Source organism: Megascapheus bottae, chromosome 28 (genome assembly GCF_031878675.1).
Source record: "Megascapheus bottae isolate mThoBot1 chromosome 28, mThoBot2.hap1, whole genome shotgun sequence".
NCBI classification, from domain to species: domain Eukaryota; kingdom Metazoa; phylum Chordata; class Mammalia; order Rodentia; family Geomyidae; genus Megascapheus; species Megascapheus bottae.
This window is the reverse complement of record NC_143536.1, coordinates 2,273,325-2,287,126: the sequence shown is the minus strand read 5'-3', so window position 1 is coordinate 2,287,126 and position 13,802 is coordinate 2,273,325. Positions and strand designations below refer to the sequence as shown.

Here is a 13,802-nt window from a genome sequence, read left to right as displayed (position 1 = left end):
GTGCAGCCCCAGAGGAGCCACGTGGCCTCTGCAGGACAGCCATCCTCTGTGGGCCTCAGACTCCCACCTGCCACAGACAGTGGGCGCCCTGCACCTGGGCTCTGGGTGAGTGGGGGGAACTCGGACTGGGAGCCAGGCCCTCAGCACAGTGGAACTGCTGAGCCCAGGAAGTGCACAGCAAAGGGACTGGGACTCGAGCTCGGCCGGGGTGCCATCCTGTCTCCCTGGCCCTGCATCTAGCGGGGCCACCTCTCTAGTCACACTGCTAACAGGTCCCTGGGCCCCGGTGTCACATCAGGGGGGCCCTAGGAGCTGCCATTTCCAGAGCTCTCCCTCAGGGCTCTCCTGGCTCTGATCCAAGCTGTGCAGGAGAGAGAGGGTCCTGAGCCTCAGCTCCAACACCTTGCCTGGGACACCGTGGCCACGGGGCAGCGGCCTCCTTACGCTCCAGGAAGCCAGCTCCCACGCCCACGCCCTTGGCAGAGGCTGGTGTTGGTGACTCACCACACACAGGCCACAAGACTGCAAGTGGCTCTTGGAGGGTCCCACGGGGCCAGACAGCCTGGGGCTCTGGCACAGAGAGGACCTGACCCCGCCTCTGGGAGCCTGCCTGGAGGTGCTGCAGGGCCCTGGCTGGGCAGCCACAGCCTCAGCCTCGGCCTGGCCAGACCCACGCAGCAGCCCACCAGGCTTGACGGGGAGAAAGGGCCTGCTATGATGTCACGGGCTGGGAACTGTGCCCGTGGCTGAGAGGCCTGTGGGCCCAGGGACAAAGGGCGCATTGTCACGTAAATGCCCTCCCAGAGGAAAGGGGTGGATCTGGCTTCTAAGCTGCAGGAAAAATCCATCCCCATCTTCCAAAAGGCTGGGCATCCATGGGGGGGAGGGAGGTCCTGAGGGCCTCAGACCCAGGCCACCTGGGGCGCTGCCCAGAGCTGAGCCCCACCCCCACCCTAAGGATGGACCACCTGGGGGCGGCACAGCTGTCCCTCCCGGCACCAGGTGTCACCTGTGCAGTGCCATCCATTTACTGATACTGTCTGGGAAGGACAGCCTGCTGTCTGCACCCCTACCCCACCCTATGCTACCCTATGCTACCCTACCCTACCGGCCCCCACCCCACCGCCAGGCCCTGGGGGCAGGGGGTTCACACCTGCAGATGAAGCCCCCCAGGGCAGAGTCTCTGCAGCCTCCCAGCCTCCAGGGTGAGGGCCAACAGCTGACTATCCTGCAGGCAGCACTCCCAGAGGCAACCCACCTCTCCCTGTGTCCCCAGAGGTGACACCCCCCCCCCAAGAGAAAGAAGCAGGCCGCAGTCGGGGCTCACCAAGTCAGATTCACTGAGAAGCAGCACGGCTGGACGTTCATACCCAAGGTTCACACCTGGAAACCCAGTCATTATTGGGGTTCAGGCCCCCAGGGAGGACGTCGGAGAAGGAGTTCTACAGGAGGACAGTGTGAAAAGGTCCAGGGGCAGGACCACGGCTGGGATCCCAAGAGGCCCAGGAGGCCGGATAGTTCAACTTCCCTGTGCTGGCTCCACACTCCGCCAGAGTGGTCAGGACACAAGATCACGCTGTAACCTGTGCCCCCTGACATCCGGGTCCTCCCGACACCGGTGTCCCCACATCAGTCTCCAGACACAAGCCACCATTGGCCCAGATGAGTGGGAGCTCTGCACAGCAAGTCAGCATAGACGCAGGCCTGCAGGAGCTCACGGGGCCCCGCCTGGGGTCAAGCTGGCTTCCTGGGGGCCTCTGGAGGGTCCTGGGCGGAGAACGACGGGTGACCTGGCTCACGGCAGACCACCACACCTCGACGGCCTGCTGCGCTGCACTGATGGCGGCAGGAGGCGTCTGACAAAGCCAGGGCAGCAGAACCGCGGGAAAGGAGAAACTGAGGCCCTGAGAGGGAGAGGGGACAGACCGTGCTCAGGAGAGGGGCCTGGCCATGGCAAGAGTAACCATGGGGCACTAAGACCCTGGAAAGATACAAGCATCCTGGGGTCTGGAGACCGCAGAGGAGCACCAAGAGTGGGGCGCCCGGGGGAGGGGCTCTGAACCAGAACCTCACCCAGCCCAGGCACAAACAGAACAGGAGGAAGGGCCCCGCACTCCCAGGCCATCACTCTGGAGAGCGAGTCCAACACCAAGCCTCGCAGGTCAGCCGGTACCCTCGTGGGAAAAGTAAGGATCACACAGCACCTCCCACTCCACAGCTGACACCGGTGTGGACAAAGATGGGGCCAGGCGAATCGCAGAGGATGGAGCAGGATCCAGAGAGACCCCACCACCAGACACGGAGAGGGAATCTACCGAGATCCCGCCACCAGAGCGGGGATCCACGGAGATCCCACCACCAAACACGGAGAGGGGATATACCGAGATCCCACCACCAGAGCGGGGATCCACGGAGATCCCGCCACCAAACACGGAGAGGGAATCTACCGAGATCCCGCCACCAAACACGGAGAGGGGATAGACCGAGATACCACCACCAGAGCGGGGATCCACGGAGATCCCACCACCAAACACGGAGAGGGGATAGACCGAGATCCCACCACCAGAGCGGGGATCCACGGAGATCCCGCCACCAAACACGGAGAGGGAATCTACTGAGATCCCACCACCAGAGTGGGGATCCATGGAGATCCCTCCACCAAACACAGAGCGGGGATATATCAAGATCCCACCACCAGAGCGGGGATCCACGGAGAACCCGCCACCAGACATGGAGAGGGGATGTACCGAGATCCCACCACCAAACACAGAGAGGGGATATACCGAGATTCCACCACCAGAGCGGGGATCCACAGAGACCCCGCCACCAGACACGGACAGGGGATATACCGAGATCCCCCTCACGATCATGGAACAGGAGACGTTGGGCTACCCTCCATGGCACTTCCAAACACACAAGCCACACTGCATAGCTCGTGAGGAAGCTGCCCCTGGGGTGCAGGCCCCTCCCTAGAGCAGCACCAAGCTGGACAGAGTGGGCAGCCTCACATGGACGTGTGTTCACGGTGTGCAAAATGGAGCCAGGCGCCAGGACAAGTCCTGGTCCCAACATTTGCCCCGCGTGGGGTGGGGCAGGCGCCCCGACACCCAGCCCAGGGCTGCTACACCCAATCAAGTGAGAGAGACTAAGAGGACAGCTCACATCCCCCAGAGGACCCAGAGAGGCCTGGGGACGGCCCCTGCCAATTCCCACTGGTCAGCCTGGCACCGTGTCACTTACAGACACAGGGTCACAGCCACCCCTGGTAGGGGCCACTCCAGGCCACAGTGGGGACCGCTGGGCACCAGGCTCAGGCCTTGGCACAGAGCGGCTGTGGCGCTGGCTCCCAGGGGGAGGGGAGGTTAGGGCAGAGCAAAGGTGCTTCCGAAGTGTAGGGAGCCCTGTCCTGTCACCCAGGTCCACGTCCCCAGCACGAGAGCACCCTGTAAGAGTCAGGGGCTGGAGACCAAGGTGGAGCACACCGACCCCCCAGTGAGGCTCACAGGGCAGCCTTGCCCCGCGGTGGTGCCTGGCTCCAGGCCGGCCAGGACCTGCCTGAGGCCACATTCCCGGCTTGTATGTGAATCCAGAACCTTCACTGGAACACCACGATCTCTGGTGCCCCATCATTAGCCACAGGGCCACTGCCGGCCACGGCAGACCACGGCACACCCGACAGGTCCCCTCGGCTACTTAAGGGTGTGGACTGGCGTGGTGCCCACCATCACAGGGAAAAAGCAGGCCAGGGTCACAAGGCTGGGTGGGGTGAAACCCAGCCATCTACCTGAGAGCCGACCCCCAAACTGCCACTGCTTCTCCCTGGGACTCCAGCCCCCACTTCATAGACAGGGAATCGGGGCAACACAGCTGAGTCTGCACACCCAAGAAGAGGCAGCACAAGGGTCTGAGTGGGGTCTAAGGCGCTCGGCAGCCCGGCTCAGAGGTCCCCACAGACTCGGGAGAAACCCCAAGTTCCTCCCTTGGCCCGGCTCACAGCGGAGGCCCCTGTGTGCTCAGAAGTCCTTCCAGCTTTCCAGCACTGATCCCGCCCACCGCTGCCAAGGCCCTGGGCAAGCCTGGGCCGGTGGCCCTGATTTCAAACCAGACAAGGCACCAAGCCAAGCGCCACCTCGGTGGGGAGCCCGGCCCGGCGCTGCCTGCACCTGGCCTCCCAGTCTCCAGGGTCCATGGCCTCCAAGACCACCAAGACCCTCAACTGGACAGCCCCAGTGTCCTTGGGGGTGCGTGAGGCTCGGGGAGGCCCCGGAAGGGCGTCTAGGCACCCCAGCCCTGTTCCTGTACTTCAGCAACTTCAGATAAGATGACGCCTAGGTGGGGCCTGCCACATGTCCACCCCATGTCCACCCAGCTGCTGACCACAGCCCACAGGCTCTCTCCTCAGCCAGCGTCCCCACTGCCCGGTGGCTCCCGGCAGAGCCCCTCCGTGTCCCGCACCCCCTCCCTGGCCCGGGGACCGGCGCAGTGCCTCCTGCCCATGCCGGGCTGCCAAGTTCTCTTACCGGGCACATGAGCGGTAGCTTTGACTCCAACTTGCAGGAACTACCCTGTGGGAGGTGTGGGGGGGGGCATGCCAGCCCGGGTCAGCACAGCCCACCGCCAGGGTCCCCTGGACACGCTGCCACGGGCGGCAGGCCCATACTCCCAGGGGCGCAGAGCGGCTCCCCTTCCCACGAGACCTGAGCCCCCGCCCTGGCACTGCGGAGGGGCTAGGGATCAGGCAGGCCCCTCCAGGCTTCCGGCCTAAAGCCCCCCCGAGACGGGAGCAGGCCAAGGCCCACTGGGGACCCCCTGCTGGCCAGACAACACACCGCGGGCTGCCACCGAGACGCTGGGCCCGCCTGGCCCTGCCGGTGCCGCCCGGGCCTATAAACACGGAGAATTACATAAGTCCACTCCTCCAGCTCCCAGCCAAGAGTACGGAGGGGGCCGCCCCTCTCCCGGCTTGGCAGTAAGTAATAATCCCCATCACCATGGCAACGTGGGCGGCCTGCCAGCCTCCAGCCCGGGCCTTTTTATAGCTCGAGAGAAAGGAGAAAGGAGAAAACCTCTCCTTGCTGTTGGCAGGCAGCGCAGGGCCGGCCCAGTCCTCCCTTAACGGTTTCCGACAGCTCCAGGCCTGCAGGCCAGATGGCTGGGGACAGCGGTGCTGTCCTTCCGATCTCGGGAACAGGACACAGGCTCACCTCTCCACACCGGGTCAGCCCAGGGAGGGCTGGAGGAAGATGGGGCCAACCATACCCCGGCAGGGAAGCAGGCGCCCGGAGCCCAGCCTGGGCTCCCGGGGTCCACAGAGCCGCATCCTGCAGGCTCTGGGAAGCCAGTCAGGTTCCTAGCAGGCCAAGGAGTTTCCAGAATGGTCTCCAGCTTGCTCCCCCACCCAGGAGCCGGGCCCAGGGATGCGGGCAGTATGCCACCCCAGGGGATTCCTGGCTGGGGAGGGGGGTGCAGGGCCATGACCGTGGGGAGGCGGAGGAGCTGAACCTCAACAGACCCTCACCACCACCAACAGCAGCGTCTTCCACGAGGACCAGGCAGGCAGAGAGAGGCCTGGGCAAGCAGGCCCCGGCGACTCACTGCTCGGGAGGCTGAGACCTGAGGACTGTGGTTCGAGGCCAGCCTGGATAGGAAAGTCCATTAACCACAGAAAGCCAGAAATGGAGCTGCGACTCAAGTCATGATGCCTCAGCCTTGAGTGAAAACACAGCTCAGAGACAGCACCCAGGCCCAAAGTTCAAGCCCCAGCACTGGAACTAAAAAAAAGACCTGGGCAACTAAAAGCCACATTTTTTGGCTCAGTGACCCGTGCCACTGCCTCTGGAACCTAGCTGTCAACACAGTCACCAAGTGGCACTGAGATGGGCTGTGTCTGCCCTGCTCGGGGCTGCCAAGCACCGGTCACACCGTGGACAGCCAGGAGTCAACCCAATGGGGGGCCAGAAGCCCGGCAGCGCTGCAAACAGGCCTCCTGCCGGCCACCCTGCGGCCAGCACATGGCAGAGGCCACTTCTAAGGACCTGCCGGCCAAGTGACACTTGTCATGGCCGCAGCGTCATGGTGACATTTTGGAGCACAGTTTGATAGGAGAGAGACACCGAGGGCTAGGCCCCAGCTTCTAGAAGAGAAAGCCACGGACCTGCCCCCCTCCCCAGCCGGCCAGCACAGCCCCTCGGGAAGGCTGGTGCAGAAGCTGCTGGCTGTGTGTCCACACAGCTGGGGAAAAGGAAGCCCACAGGGGCTGCCACGTGCGCGAACCTCAGGACACAGGCTCAGGAGCCGGACGCAAAACTCAGCACACCAGGCACACCCGAAACCCAGCCAGACCTGGAGAGGCGCGGCAGGAGGCACCTTCCAGGCCAGCCTGGGCTCTGGGGTGAGACACTGCCTCAGGATCCCCACCCCATCCCGGGGAGACAAAGCTGGCGGGCAGGGAGGGGCTGGGGAGCCCGCGGACACAGGACCTTTCGGGGTGACGGGAAGTGTGCTGGCAGTGTCTGGGTTTGTGGGGCCTCCCCGAACGCGGCACAGGCTGGTGGAAATGCACCTGATCTGGAGCGGCCTGCTGGGAAGCGAGCATGCACTGAGCTCCTACAGTATGCACTGGGCCAGCCTGCAGCGTGACCACACCCGGCTGGCGGCCAGCTCCCCCGGCTCCCCAGAGGAGGTGCTCCCTGTGCCTCGGCCCCGTGGCCCCTTCCCCGCTTCTCCGAGGACCTCCCAGGGGTCGGGCCTCATCTCCTCTCTGAGGAGACCTGGGTCACATTCAGTCAAGGCTGGGGCTGCAACCCCCACGTCCACAGTGCAAAACCCTTCCCCTCTCCACCGCCTCCCCACAGCCGGGCCAGCAGTCCCCGACGGGCTCCGGGTGGCCCTGGAGCAGGACACAGGCCAGGCACTGACCTGGCTGCCCCCGCCAACACCCGCTGACCCGCACGTGGCCCAGCTGCTTCCCCTGGGGCACCACCACCGAGACCGCCTGGAGTCTCTCCAGGGCTCCCGGTGCTGCAGGTGTGCCCGGAAGCTGGCACGGCCAGCGCCCACGATGCCAGGGGCTGTGGGCATGATGAGCCTGTGAGGGGCAGTGGCAGGGGACCGGCAGCAAGGAGGCTCCCAGGACACCCGTGTGTCCGAGGAGAAACTGAGGCATGGAGTGGTGGAGTGCCCCGCCCAAGCGCCACATGCAAGGTTTGAACCCAAGTGCAATGCCCACCAGCTCCCCAAGCGGAGCAGTGACAAGGACAGCAGCGTGCCCTGACCTTCAGGAACGGGCTGGGGTCCTGGGCCACAGCCCTGAGCCACCTGCACACGACTGAGGCTTTTATGCTTTGCTTTCTGCCAGTCTAGAGGTTAGAACTCAGGGCCTGGGCGCTGCCCCTGAGCTTCTGTGCTCAAGGCTGGCACCCTACCACTCGAGTCATAGAGCCACTCTGGCTTTTTCTAACAGTAAATTGGCAATGAGAGTCTCGTGGGCTTTTCTGCCAAGGCTGGCTTCAAACGTCCGTCCTCAGACCTCGCCTCCTGGCCGGCTGGGTGACAGTGGCGAGACCACTGGCGCCTGGCTGCTTTTAAACACGGTATTTCTTACAAAATCTTGATTTAAAGCTTTCCTTTGAAACTATCCACCACGTGGCTTAGTGCACCCTGTACCCCTCTCGCATCCAGCAACAAACACCCCCTCCCCCCCAGCCCAGCCACCTCCCCTGCGGTCACGAAGAGGAAGGAAGGAAGGCTTCCCTGACCCCGGAGACCAGTGAGAGCTGTGAGCCCAGGGCCCCGTGGGCTGAGCTAGCGGCCTGAATACGGGCAAGAACCAGTCCTAGAGAAGGAAGCGGCCAAGGCTGTCAGCTCCCCAGGGCGCGGCACATCGTTGACGCTCCTGGATACAACTGTGCCTGAACCTGCACTGCCCTGAGCTTTCCACCCACTCCTCCCCGGCTAGCGGGTCTGCAGTGCGGGCCTCCCAGAGCCTCTCCAGGCCCCTCACCCCCCTCCAGGGGGGCGCCCATGTGCACACAGCATGCTCTCTGGAGACGGGCCACGCCCCACTCCTCCATCCTTCAGATCCTACATGCGAGCACCCAGAACACCCTGGGTAAACGTAAATGAGTCACTAAAGGAGGGCAAGCCTTCACGCTGGATTTCTGGCTAATTCAGAAGCGCCCAGGCCCCAGGCCTCCCATCCTGGAAGGCCATCAGGCCCCAGCTCGGCCCAGCTCGGCCCCCGCTGTGCTCTTGGACCACAAAGGCCCCGGAGCCTGTGCTCCGACCAGCTCCCTAACTGCCGTCAGCTCTGGCTGCCCCTGCTCAGCGCTCCACTGAAGTCACAGAGGCCCCCCAGAACCAGAGTGGCCTGAGCGCCCCACCACGGCCTATTTCCCCCAACAGCTCCCCCCCAAGGCTGCACCTTGCTTGTGGTCACCCCTGGAGGCCCTGGGGACAGCAGGCCAGCAGGGAGGCCGAGGTCCAGGGAACCCCCCCCCCAGAGCGGCCAAGAGCCAGGCTGGTGGGGCCATGATTGGCCCCTCAGGCGGCTGTGGGTGGTGCTTGCAGGAGCCCATGCAGAGTGCCAGCTACGAGCCCCGGGCAAGGGGTCCCATCCTCGGCCCTCCTCTGTGCCCTCAGCCGCCTACAGAGCTGGGCACAGAGGCCAGGGAGGGCGTGGCCAGCCACTGGGGGTGCTCTGCACAGCCACTTCCTCCTCTGGGGCTGGCCTTCACCCCAGCTCCTCCAGACAGCACCCCATCTTCTCCAAGCCCAGCAGTCCCTCCCAGGGCTGTCACCCTCCCACCACAGCCAGAGCAAGGAGCCTGGCGCAGCTGACAAAAACACTCACCCCACGCCCGTTCAAGCCCCAGCCAGACCCAGACTGCAGACTGCGTGGCCAATGCTGCCTGCAGGGACACGCGGGACTCACCCTCAGAGCCCCCGCCCTGGGCTCCCGCCTGCTGGGCCCCCACACAGGCCGGGGACCCCCTGCTCCCATATCCAGAGGAGCAGTCAGAACCCCAGGGCTCCAGCCCCGTCGCCCACCGGCTGTCCAGGGTGGGTGCTGTCACCCGTCACCCGGCCGACACCTCACACCCATCTCGTGTGGCTGGCAGGGACACTCATGACGCTTTCCAGGACGATGTGGGAAGCCCCCAGTTCTGTGACCACGGGGCCTGGGCTCAAATCTCGCCTGCTGCGTGACTCCGGCAGAACACCAGAACTCTTGCCTCAGTCCCCTGTGGAGGGCGAGGGAGCGCGGACACGGAGGCCCTGTCACAGCCATCGCCACGCAACCCAAGTGTCAGCAGGCCCCCATCCTCCCCGCCACCCTGTACCCCAGCTCTTCCCTCCTCCCCGCCAGCCGGGGGGGGGGCAGTGTCAGATGGAGGAGACAGGTTGGATCTGAGGATTAAAGGCAAGCACAATTACCGGGCAGGCATCCGTCCATAATTACGAGCTGATGTAATTAGGCACCCCGCTAACTCCATTACCTATTTATTTACGGGATTGCTTATTTAATTTGCAGCCCTCCTTCCCCTGAAAAGCCATCTCAGCTGACACCCCTCAGGCAAAAGAGGAGGAGCCTCTGCCCCACCTCCCCGGGGGAGCCTCAGCCTGGCACATGCTCCCCAGAGTGCCATGCCATGGAGGCAAGGGGGCCTACCCACACTCCCCAGCCAGCACAGGAGCCCCGACCCCCAGGCCTGGCCCCTCCACGCCAGGGTGCGGCCATGGGTCCAGGAGATAGAGCAGCCTGCTGCCACTTGAGGGAGGACGTTGGGGAGGGGCACGTATGCTGAGCTCCTGTCCAGCAGCCATCCCCAGCCAATGGGAGGGACAGGGAGCACTGGCCCGGCCCAGCACCACCACTGCTGGACCCCTGTCATGTATGTCCCCCTTCCACCTGCAACCCTCGACCCCACCGCTACCTCCCCCCTTCCCTCCCCACACTGAGAGGCCCAGAGCGGCTTTGGGCTGAGGGGCCCGCCTGGCCTCCTCCCTGGGGCCTGAGAGTGGGCACTGACATGAAGGGCAGTTAACTCAGAACGGGGGGACGCAGGAGGAGGGGGTGAAGAGGAGAGATGCCCCAAAGGCAGAGGCCCTGCGGCCCGGTGGACAACTGCTGCCTGATCCCCAGCTCTGCCACGGGGCCCCAGAAAGCTCAGGACAGAGGGAAGGGTCAACACTGCAGACAGGACCCGGCGTGAGGCTGAGATCTGAGGACCCCGGTTCAAAGCCAGCCCGGGCACTACTGTCCGTGAGACTCATCTCCAATTAACCAGGAGAAAACCAGAAGTGGCGGTGTGGCTCAAGGGACAGGGCAGTAGCCTTGAGCTAAAGAGCTCAGGGACAGAGCCCAGGCCCAGAGTTCAAGCCCTACGACCCACAAAAAGGCAGGAGGCTCCACAAACCAGGGCCTTTGCACGGGCTGTGGCCCCACACTCAGCCCTCACATTCTCCTCTCTCCTCTGGTCTTAGGCTCCAATACCACCTCAAGGAAGCCCACCTGTGCCCTCCAGCACCCCCACTTCCCCACCCTCGGCAGCCTCCTTTGCTCACGGGGCGGTCTGCATGTCCACCCTCGGCATGTCCACCCTCTGCATGTGTGCAGCCAGCACACAGTCGTGCTTCAGAAAAACCACTCAGCAAAGGAAGGGTGAAATCCCATCCTCCCAGCCCGGGAGCTAAGGGTGCAGACACCCCCACAAGGCTACCCCCGACCCCAACAGAGCTGCTCAGCTCCCCAGCAACCGCCCCCCACACACACAAGACAATCCCAGGAACTGGGGTCGAGGACCAACGTGAACCTACCAGAAGCCGCTGCTAGCCAGGCCGAGCCCTCAGAGCCCCGGGGAGACCTGCAGGAGAACACAGGGCTTTGTTACTAATGTGGGCTTGCCAGGACCACCGGCCGAGGACGCCCCCACCAAGACCCTGCACCAGACTCGGAAGCCTGTGCCACAAGGCCACCGCCCGACCACTGCCCCTGGAGCAGCTGACTTGGTGGACGCCTGCCTCCATGCGCAGTCTGCCATGCCACGCCTGCAGTCCTAGGAGACCAGAGCCAGGTTCAGAGACGGCCTCCACGCCAGACACGGCACTGGCCTGCTGTCCTGGCTACCAGGAGACCAACACGGGGGGCTGGGCAAAACCCCACCTCAGAAAGCAGGCACAAAAGCCAAGGGCTGGCAGTTTGCTTCTGCAGTGAGAGCAGCCGTCTAGTGAGCATGAGGACCCGAGTTCAAACCCCACATGTTCACACAAACCCAGAGAACCTAAGTCACCTACACAGCAGTGACAACCACACCCAGGACAGAGGACCGCTGGGCTGGAGCCGGCACCCTAACAGGTCATGCAGCCAAGGTCGGCACGGCGCCCTCCTGTCCTCAGCAAGGAGAGGACGCAGGGTGCCAGGGGCGCCCGCAGTGCCCAGCAGCACAACTCAACGTAGGTGTCAGGTGTGGAGTGACGTGGGGCAACCAGACCCTCAGGCAGGGCTGGCGGCAGACATACGCCACACAACCCTTCCAGGAGGTTCTGCCACGGCTGGCACAGATACCAGCTACTCAGAAGTCTGAGATCTGAGGATCAAGGTTCAAAGCCAGCCTGGGCACTAATGTCCACGAGATTCTTATCTCCAATTAACCACTAGAAAACCAGAAGCGGCCATGCAGCTGAAGGGGTAGGGCGGTAGCCTTGAGCTGAAGAGCTCAGGGACAGCGCCCAGCCTAGAGTTCAAGCCCCACGACGCACAAAAACACAGGAGGCCCCACAAACCTGGGCTTTTGCACGGGCTGTGGCCCCCCACTCAGCCCTCACATCCTCCTCTCCTCAATCTCAAGCGCCTGTTAAAGTACTCCACCTGTGACTCACGCCTGTGGTCCCAGCTGCTCGGGAGGCTGAGCTCTAAGGACCAGAGTCAGAAGCTAGCTAGCATGAACGGAACAGTACACGAGCTTCCTTTATCTCCAGCTAACTGCCACAGTGGAGCTGTGGAGCAGCAGCTTTGAGCACAGAGGCTCAGGGACAACTCCCGGCCCAGAGTTCAAGAACAACACAAAAAGAAGTTTAAAAGAGAGAGAGGGGGGCTGGGAGTTTGACCCAGTGGTAGAGTGCTTGCCTAGCATGCAGGAAGACACGGGTTCCATTCCTCGCTACCACATACATAGAAAAAAAAAGCCGGAAGTGGTGCTGAGGCTCAAGTGGTAGAGCTCTAGCCTTGAGAAAGTCCAAGGACAGTGCTCAGGCCCTGAGCTCAAGCCCAGGACTGGCAAAAAAAAAAAAAAAAGAGAGAGAGAGGGGGGGGTGGACAGGAGCACTCCTCTAGGAGTGGACAGGAGCACTGCTCTAGGAGTGGACAGGAGCACTCCTCTAGGAGTGGACAGGAGCACTGCTCTCGGAGTGGACAGGAGCACTCCTCTAGGAGTGGACAGAGCACTGCTCTAGGAGTGGACAGGAGCACTCCTCTAGGAGTGGACAGGAGCACTCCTCTAGGGGTGGACAGGAGCACTGCTCTCGGGGTGGACAGGAGCACTGCTCTAGGGGTGGACAGGAGCACTGCTCTAGGGGTGGACAGGAGCACTGCTCTAGGGGTGGACAGGAGCACTGCTCTAGGGGTGGACAGGAGCACTGCTCTCGGAGTGGACAGGAGCACTCCTCTAGGAGTGGACAGGAGCACTGCTCTAGGAGTGGACAGGAGCACTCCTCTAGGAGTGGACAGGAGCACTGCTCTCGGAGTGGACAGGAGCACTCCTCTAGGAGTGGACAGGAGCACTGCTCTAGGGGTGGACAGGAGCACTCCTCTAGGGGTGGACAGGAGCACTGCTCTAGGAGTGGACAGGAGCACTCCTCTAGGAGTGGACAGGAGCACTCCTCTAGGAGTGGACAGGAGCACTCCTCTAGGGGTGGACAGGAGCACTGCTCTAGGAGTGGACAGGAGCACTCCTCTAGGGGTGGACAGGAGCACTGCTCTAGGAGTGGACAGAAGCACTCCTCTCGGAGTGGACAGGAGCACTGCTCTAGGAGTGGACAGGAGCACTGCTCTCGGAGTGGACAGGAGCACTGCTCTCGGAGTGGACAGGAGCACTCCTCTAGGAGTGGACAGGAGCACTGCTCTAGGGGTGGACAGGAGCACTGCTCTAGGGGTGGACAGGAGCACTCCTCTAGGGGTGGACAGGAGCACTGCTCTAGGAGTGGACAGGAGCACTCCTCTAGGAGTGGACAGGAGCACTGCTCTAGGAGTGGACAGGAGCACTCCTCTAGGGGTGGACAGGAGCACTGCTCTAGGAGTGGACAGAAGCACTGCTCTCGGAGTGGACAGGAGCACTGCTCTCGGAGTGGACAGGAGCACTCCTCTAGGAGTGGACAGGAGCACTGCTCTAGGAGTGGACAGGAGCACTCCTCTAGGGGTGGACAGGAGCACTGCTCTCGGAGTGGACAGGAGCACTCCTCTAGGAGTGGACAGGAGCACTGCTCTAGGAGTGGACAGGAGCACTGCTCTAGGGGTGGACAGGAGCACTGCTCTAGGAGTGGACAGGAGCACTGCTCTAGGGGTGGACAGGAGCACTGCTCTAGGAGTGGACAGGAGCACTGCTCTAGGAGTGGACAGGAGCACTCCTCTAGGAGTGGACAGGAGCACTGCTCTCGGAGTGGACAGGAGCACTCCTCTAGGAGTGGACAGGAGCACTGCTCTAGGAGTGGACAGGAGCACTCCTCTAGGAGTGGACAGGAGCACTGCTCTCGGAGTGGACAGGAGCACTCCTCTAGGAGTGGACAGGAGCACTGCTCTAGGGGTG

General features: G+C 63.2%; 1 protein-coding gene across 1 annotated transcript in view; it reads right to left on the bottom strand.

Moving 5' to 3' along the window:
- Window positions 1-4,762, bottom strand: part of Ncor2 (nuclear receptor corepressor 2) — a 77,487-nt gene extending 72,725 nt beyond the window's left edge. The window contains exon 1 of the mRNA XM_090319862.1: window positions 4,521-4,762. The gene's annotated coding sequence lies outside the window, so the exon portion shown is untranslated. The remainder of the gene's footprint in view (window positions 1-4,520) is intronic.
- Between the last annotated feature and the right edge of the window lie 9,040 nt (window positions 4,763-13,802).